We start from the raw sequence: 8395 nt of genomic DNA, 5'->3' as shown, positions 1-8395 counted from the left end.
CATTACAACAAATCCCTTGCATTCTCGACGCTTTTTTAGGCTTTTCTCGACGCAAGCGTCGCCAATTTATTTCTCGACGCTTTAAAAAGTGTGGTTTTTCTCGGCGTCGGGATTTTTTGACGCTTTTTAGCGTCAACCTTGTCAACACTTTTTTGCATCAAGGGCTCATTTTAAGAGGGACGCTTTTTTACGCCAAAATATCTCGACGCTTTTACACATCAAGAATTGCCGACACTTTATTATTACATCATGAATCTTTGAACCTCTCCGCACTTTTCCCTATTGTTTCTTTTGGCTCCAATTCTTTCATATCTCCCAACATATACTCGAGCAAATCAAAAGGAGCTAAATTTTAAGATATTTGAAGAGTAACCCATCAAACTTTATCATTGATAAAAGAAATAGCCAAGTACAAAGTAGATGAACATTAATAACAACAATACAAAATTTGGATTACAACCTTACAATATATTAAATCATTAACCTACCCTCTTCCAAAACACACAAGAAATATATATACTACATTATAAGATGGTAGGAAACAAGTAACATTTACATTACTTCAAGCTCTTGTATCGTCTCTTTGATCTTCACTTCAAGAACTTCCCCCGTCCAACTTTGTACTAATAAAGAAAAAAACTTGGCATATTTTCTCAAAAATAGACTCAATGTGCTTCACTTGAAACCTTCCATTAATCACCGATAAAAGCTTTGTTGTCCAGCATTTAAAGCCAATTCCACCTTAAGATAGTCTTCCAAATGTTAAAAACTGATGTATGTATACTAGCTAAACTTTAAAACGGGTTCATAAAGCAAAGTTTAACCAGCAAAATTAATAATCGAAAAAACTCAGCTGGAAACAATGCTTTGCAGAGAACATAGTGTGTCTGACCTATAGCGGCGTATTTGTGTATGAGAGAGTCATCAATTCAAACCAGTTAATTTAGTTAATAAGTTGAGAGCCAGGAAATTTATACACATTCAACAAGACTTGAAATTTGAGGGTAAGGAGTTCAGCACTACGAGGTAGCCTGTTCAAATTTGTACAAGAGTATATCTCCATTGGATAAACATAAAACTTCAATGGTTTCAAGTTAAAAAAAAAAAAAAAAATAGCCTCGCTTTTCTCACCTGATGACGAAAAGCTGTTCTTCGAGGATGTCTTCTTGTTAATCCAACTCCATAGTCTGTACTGTCATAATTAAAAAAAAAAATAGACTCGCAATTTACCTCAGTATTACATCTACACCATGAAATCGCTTGAAAAGTTGGCTTAGGTTGTCAATAAATTTTATATTAAAAAGGCATTAGTATAATTAGGGAAACCAGTAAATAGGTCACATACCTTTGTTAGAGGCACCTATGGAATGTACAGTGCACTTCAAGAGTTCTCCTTCTACCTCACATTATAACATAAATCTCCGTCTTTGGGGTTCCTGAGCCACCTATGGAATGCTCGCATTGACTCACAATCAAAATTCGACCAAAATAAGTGATTCTACTTTAAATGTATATTGACAGATCATGAAGGCCAATGCCCAAGGTTCCACCCTAAAATTGAATTGGGAAGCAAAACTTGAAACTGATTCGACAACCCTAAGCCAAAACATACAGAATTAAATCTGCAAATAAATTTAAAGGTGAATACATACCCATGAATGGCGAAGGTCCTATCTAAAAATCTTCGAGAATAATACTGGAAGCTAAGCTTGACTTGGATTTCACAACCTATCCAGAATGCATAACCATGAAACTATCCAAAAAAACAGCAGAAGCATGCAGCGCCAGGACAGCAACAACATCAGTAGGACAGCACCAGCAGCACGGCAGTAAGAAAGCACCAGCAACACATCAATACAATACAGCAGCAACATCAGCAGCACAACAGCAACATCAGCAGCAATAGCAGACAGCAGCAGTAACTGCTGACAACAATAGAAAGCAGCAGACAGAGCCACATCAGACAATAAATAACAACAGCAATAACAGCCCACCTACACACACGCACACAAGCCTAGAGATTTCCATACTATCCATGTTAGCTACCTTTGAGGCGGAAAATGCATCTGGCTTGTCTTGGTTGTCTGTAAGCATCAAAACTATTTTTTTATTAGTTTATCTGATAAAGATGAAGCAAGATGGTCAAAGATAGAAGAAATTTTAGGAGTTTTTAGAAATTATTTCCTCAAAACCATAAAGCAAACATGTAAACCTACAACACAAAGGTATCTAGGTAAATAACTTCCTATTTCAATAGATTTTCTAAACCTATAATTATTTTTGTTCACTCATTTCCAACTGAATGGTTTTGACGACCAACACGAGGCGAGGCACTGATACATTCACATCTAAATTGAGGCGAAAAATGCATTACGCTTTTCTTTGTTGTCTGAAAGCATCAAAAAAAATTCCATAAGTTTTTCTGATAAAGAGGAAGCGAGATTGTCAAAGACAGAAGAAATTTTGGGAGTTTTAACTTTTAAGAACTTGCTTCCTCAAAACCATATAAGAAACATGTAAACCTACAACACAAAAGTATCTGAGTAAATAATTTCCTATTTCAATAGATCTTAACTTATAATTACTTTAGTTCACTCATTTCCGCCTGAATGATTTTGATGACCAGCGGAAGGCACTGATAGATAGGCAGAGCTATCCCATAATTACTAATGTAAATTAGCCGCGTTGATCTATTCCATAATTAACATTAGAAAACAATTAAGATAAAACTTAATCAAAGGGATAGATGACAGAACACCATAAATAAAGACAAGCGGCTGCAATCAACAAATATATAACAAACATAACATACGGAGTATAATGGTAAGAATGAACAAAAGCAGCTGAATTAGAAATATAGATACAACCCTATGCCGAATAATTTATTCAATTAAATCGAGGAACTTTTAAATTCAACAAAGTTGATAGGAAATTAAGCTTTACTTAAAACAAAAATACATACACAAAAAAAACAAAAGGTAGCTTTCAATTAACCTGTAAAAATGGGAAATTATGGATCATCCATTCACAAAAAAGATAACGTATCCTCTTTCTTGCTTCAAATTTCGGTGTAGCTCCACACAAAATCTTCATTGCTAAATCAATTGAAAAAGAGCAACAAATGAAGTCTTCGACCAAAATACACAATAAATCAAGCAATCTGAATTTTGAAAATTAAAAATGTAAATTACATCTAACTGGAATCAAAGCATTAGCTGGCAAGTTAGTGTGGTGGGTTACTGCTAAGAATGATAAATTATGGATCAAGTGGGTACATCAAGTACACTTAAAGGGCAGAACTGGAAGGAATATGTCCAAAAGCTGGAAAGCAGTTGGGGATGGAAACGTATATGCAGGCCAAAGGATAACCTGCAGAGGCTGATGCTTGATTGCTTAGTATCAGAATTGGATTGCTCGGGAATACTCGGTTACTAGCTGGTATGACAGTCTTAGAATTAAGAAGCGGAGAGATAAAAGTAGTAAAAAGAATAAGAAGAAAGGGAGCTCGGTCGAGTCTAAGCATAAGACTATGAGCTAACTAAGTCAAGACTTTTAGGAGACTAAGGGACCTTCTAGCTAGTAAGCTGCTTCTTGGCACATTTCTTGTTAAGGTAATGCAGCGATTCAGTTTTTTTTAGCCGTATTGTATTGCTGCCTTGCAGAAGTTGCAGGAGTACATGCTTTAACTCTTTTCTGATATGCATAGTTTTTATGTTGGAAATTAATGTTCTCAGTATGTCCATTTTATGCGAATTCTCTATACTACGCCCAATAATTTGACTTCTCTTTGCTCTATATTTAAGATCAGAAGAAGTAATTGCTCAATATTTATTAATAATTCTAAAAAAAATACTAGTTTCAGAAATTTGCACAAAATAGTAAGCATAAGTGCATAACAAAGAGTGAAATGTTTTCAATAAAAGCGGAATCAAAGGAAATTTCCGAGTTTCTATGGGTCAAACGGATTAATAGTGTCTATATTAGAGGGCATAGTTGGGAGCAGTATAAGCCTAAAGATGACTATGCCTGGAACTGGAAAAGAATTTGTAAGGCTAAGGAGACGTTCAAGTATGGATTCTACACTGGTACAGACTTCAGCTTAATTTTCTATCAGTGCTTAATTTTCTATCATTCAGGGAACATGGTTTTCGAAACTTTTATTATGCACATCTATTAAAGTTATGATAAACCATTTGCATCGAAAATGATTCACTAATATATATATATATATAATAGTCTTGAAGTGGTTTAAAAACAATCTGTCGATACGTTTCCAAACAAATCACTGATCTTAAAACTGATTTCAACTTATCAATATCAGATTGAGCAATAAATATGCAATGTTACATTACCTATTTCAGATTGAACAATAATTTTTTGTCCAATAGCTGAAATTATCACCCCTGTATTACATTCTTTTAAAACTTTACTTATTGTTTTTCCTCAACTCTTAAGTAGCGTTAACTCAAGACTGAGCGGATTCGGATACAAAAATTAATTTCATCAGATGATGAAGACGAATCAAATTAATAGGATGTCAAACTTAGCGATTTTTACGACAAGAGCATCACCTTTCTACTTGCTATGTTTTGCCTCTTTTATACCTTAAGCTTAGGTCAATAAAGTAAAATTTGTATTACTTGAGGACAATTAAGTGAAATCAGCTCAAATCTTTCATTGATTTTTCCTGTTAAACAAAAACTCAAGTATTCAACAATAAAGCTCCAACACTGATTGATTTTCCAGCCGTTTCAACCTTTAATCAACTCAAAGATTCAATCTTTATAGAAAAAACCATGAAAAAGCAAGTAATTTTTCATTTGATGAATATGGTTATTTGGGTGAAGTAGTGACCGTTTACTAGGGCTTCTCTATAGTACTGGAAGTCTATAATATCATAATCTGAGTTTCAATTATAAACCCGACTAAAACAGCGATGAACAGTACACAAAGCAAACAACGATGAGCAGCAAACAAAGACCTGCGATGATGATGAAACAACAATCGAAAGCAAGAAATTGATTATTTACCTACCTATTTAGCTGATGACGGTGATGGTCAACGAGCGTCGTGATTCAGTGTGATAAGCAATTGCGAGAGATGAATAGTACGACAACCGAATAGTAAATGAATTAGCTTTTGATTAATTAACTAATTACGATTAATTCCATTTTGATTTCTCTAGCATTCCCATAGATAATGAAGGTCAGTTTACATACTTGAGTCAACTTTTGCAATTAACAAAGCATAAAATCACCAAATAAATCTGAAAGTCACCCTCGTGGGCATTACCAACAGCATATTCATGAACCTCTTTGTCATAATCCTATCCTATATCCCTCTATTTCATAGAAATCACAAACAAGATTACTGGGAACTATTCCAACATAACTAGTTCCATCTACAAAACACGATCGAAAGCAATAAATGAAATAGAACCGTTCATAAAGTTTTGATTAATTACGTACCTTTAGCTGATGACGATGATGATTAACAAGAGGCGCGATTCAATGGGATGAGTAATTGAGAAAGACGGAGTACAGTAGATGAATTAGGTTTTAATTAATTAATTAATTGGGATTTTTTGCGGAAACAATGTACTCCGTATTGAGTAGATGGATTAGGTCGCGACTGATGAGGGAGATGAATGAAAAAATTGGGGAAAAAAGTTTGGGGAGATGAATCGTACAGGTGCGTGGTTTGAGTTTTTGGGGAAAAGTTGAAAAGTATGCGCGTAAATGAAAAAAAAAAAATCACGGTTCAACGGTTTATTCAATAAAAAATGATTATTATATCATTAAAATGAATATTAGGGGGGAAAATGGGTCGACACTTTTAAAAGTGTCGACCATAAAGCGTCGAGAATGCAAGGGGTTTGTGGTAGTGAATATTTTAATTAAAAAATTATAGATTAGAGTTTAGTCAAAAAAATATAATTTGATGAAAAGATTAATTTTAATGAAAAGATATTAAGTTAATGAAATAAATTAATATAATCAATAGTTACCTTAGTTAGTGTATACATAATTGTTATTAGCTACCTTATTTAGAAAGATAATGCTTTTTGGAGGGAAAATTTGTGAGAATGCCTATTCATTTAGTAGATAGGGGATTATTAAATTGTTCTATAATTTTTTATTGAAATAAATTTAATAGTTAGTTCCTCAATATGTTTTAAATTATTGTATTTCATTTGTTTGAATTAAAAATAGGGCAATAGTGAAAGCAATTAAACGAATTATGGTCAATTATAAGTCTTAACCTAAATTGAAAATCATAAACTCTAAACGGATATTCGTTGGTGAAAATAAAAATATTGTTGTTAGTAGTGTTCGAACCCGTGATGCATCAGAAGATAGTTAGTGTTTGCAAATAGACTCATAACCAATTACGCTAGGGAGATCAACCGACTACTTACTGATTGCATATATATCATTAGATGTCGATTAGTTCTACTGAGCTTTTACCAGTATGATTTTAGCCTATATGAACTTATAACGAAATATTTGGAGCTCAATTTTAGGTTCGTAAATTGACTAACCCAAATCGATTGTCAATTTGAAACTACATTTTTAGTTTTATTGAATTGAATATTTTTGAATATGTATTTGATTTTTAAATTATAACTAGTTTGGCGTAAAATTTATTTTAACTAACATAGTCAAGTTCACAAATTTGAAATATTGTAAATTTGAAACTTGGTAACATTCAACACAATTAGTGCAAATGTTTTTTTTTTTCAATTTAACACAATTGGCGCCAAGTTGAATGTTAGGATTTGGTTTGGAATATAGGGTTTAGGGTTTAGGGTTTGGTTTTGGATATAGGGTTTAGGGTTTTAGGATTGAGGAGTTAGGGTTTCTAGGGTATAGCTTAAAATCGATATTTTATGTAAATGTGTATTAATTTAACCCGATCATAGCTTAAAATCGATATTTCATTTAAAAGTGTTCTAACTAATTAACCTGATCATAGCTTAAAATTTATATTTCATGTAAACGTGTACTAACTTAACCCGATCATAGCTTAAAATCGATATTTCATTTAAAAGTGTACTAACTTAACCCGATCATAGCGTAAAATATATATTTCATGTAAAAACCTACTTAGTTATACCGATCATAGCTTATTAACTTCATTTCATGTAAAAACCTACTTACTTATATATACTGAGCATAAGTTATTAGCTAAATTTCATGTAAAAACTGATCATAGCTTATTAGTTATGATTCATGTAAAAACTATGTATTAACTTGTACCGACCATAGTTTAAAATTGATATTTCATTCAAATACGTACTAACTTGTACCGATCATAGCTTAAAATCGACATTTCATTCAAATACATACTAACTTATACCGATCACAGCTTAAAATCTAGAGAATATACCAAACATATATTTAGTTTTGAAAAATTGTAATTCAAAAATTAAATATCGAGATTAATTAAATTGGATTTTCTATAATTTAAGAATAAATTTAAATAAATTGTATCAAAACAAATTCCTAAAATAATTTATTTACATAAATAACAAATATGAAAAGAAAAAAACCATAAAGGAAACAATGATGGGCGAAAATTAGGGCAATATATTAGGAAAATTTGGCTTTTTTATAAATTAAGATTAATTAACGAGTTATATAATGAAATGAAATTGATTATATTTCGGTTGATCCCCCTAGCTTAATTGGTTACCCGTATACTTGGAAAAACTAACTCCTTTCTAATAATGCAACGCGTGTTCGAACCTTACTAACAACACTTTTTGTTTTCTTCCTTTTTTTTCTCTAATTGCACGCAAATTTAGGGTTAATCATTAATTAATAATAAAAAAATCGAATTAAACACTAGGGTTCATCCAATTTCACGAATTGAATTAGGGTTCATCATCAATTGATTGAACGATTTGTTGATTAATTGAATTAGGGTTCATCAATTTTATTAATAGAATTCAATTAGAAATTGGTTATTTGTATAAGGATTCATCAATTTTATTACTCCCTCCGTCCCGGTCAATTGTTATCTATTCCCTTTTTGGGGTGTATCACTCATTTGTTATCTATTTCTACTTTTGGTAAATTTAGGCAAGTGGACAAGTGTTGTATGTGATGTGGGCAAGTGGACATGTGAGATAGCTCATTTATTAATCATTATTTTTCTATTCTTTTTCTCATTTTCGTGGTCTTTGTGCCGAAATGAATAGATAACAAATGTCCGAGACGGGGGAAGTATTTTTATAAGGATTCATCAATTTTGGCTTAGTTTTTGTTGAACGATTTGATTATTTGTATAAGGATCCATCAATTTTATTAATAGAATTCAATTAGGAATTGATTATTCGAATAAAATTAGGGTTCAAATAATTACGTTTTTTTCGAAAAGTAAATCAATTATA

The 8395-nt window shown here is 32.1% G+C and overlaps 1 long non-coding RNA gene across 5 annotated transcripts; it reads right to left on the bottom strand.

Annotated features, from left to right (window-relative positions):
- Nucleotides 1-402: 402 nt before the first annotated feature.
- On the bottom strand, nucleotides 403-5743 carry LOC141611482 (uncharacterized). 5 transcript variants are annotated; one of them, XR_012528628.1, is made up of 7 exons: nucleotides 5469-5743; nucleotides 2995-3095; nucleotides 2047-2084; nucleotides 1653-1922; nucleotides 1346-1445; nucleotides 1132-1192; nucleotides 403-741 (listed from the first exon to the last, which is right to left on the bottom strand). It is a non-coding gene; the product is annotated as an uncharacterized LOC141611482 (long non-coding RNA). The 5 variants fall into 5 exon arrangements; XR_012528631.1 differs by having other exon boundaries at nucleotides 1132-1445; nucleotides 1653-1925; nucleotides 2047-2099; XR_012528630.1 differs by having other exon boundaries at nucleotides 1132-1445; nucleotides 2047-2099.
- Between the last annotated feature and the right edge of the window lie 2652 nt (nucleotides 5744-8395).

This window comes from Silene latifolia, chromosome 11 (assembly GCF_048544455.1).
Source record: "Silene latifolia isolate original U9 population chromosome 11, ASM4854445v1, whole genome shotgun sequence".
In the NCBI taxonomy this organism is placed as follows: domain Eukaryota; kingdom Viridiplantae; phylum Streptophyta; class Magnoliopsida; order Caryophyllales; family Caryophyllaceae; genus Silene; species Silene latifolia.
Note: the sequence above shows the minus strand (reverse complement) of the source record. Positions and strands in the feature narration are given on the sequence as shown.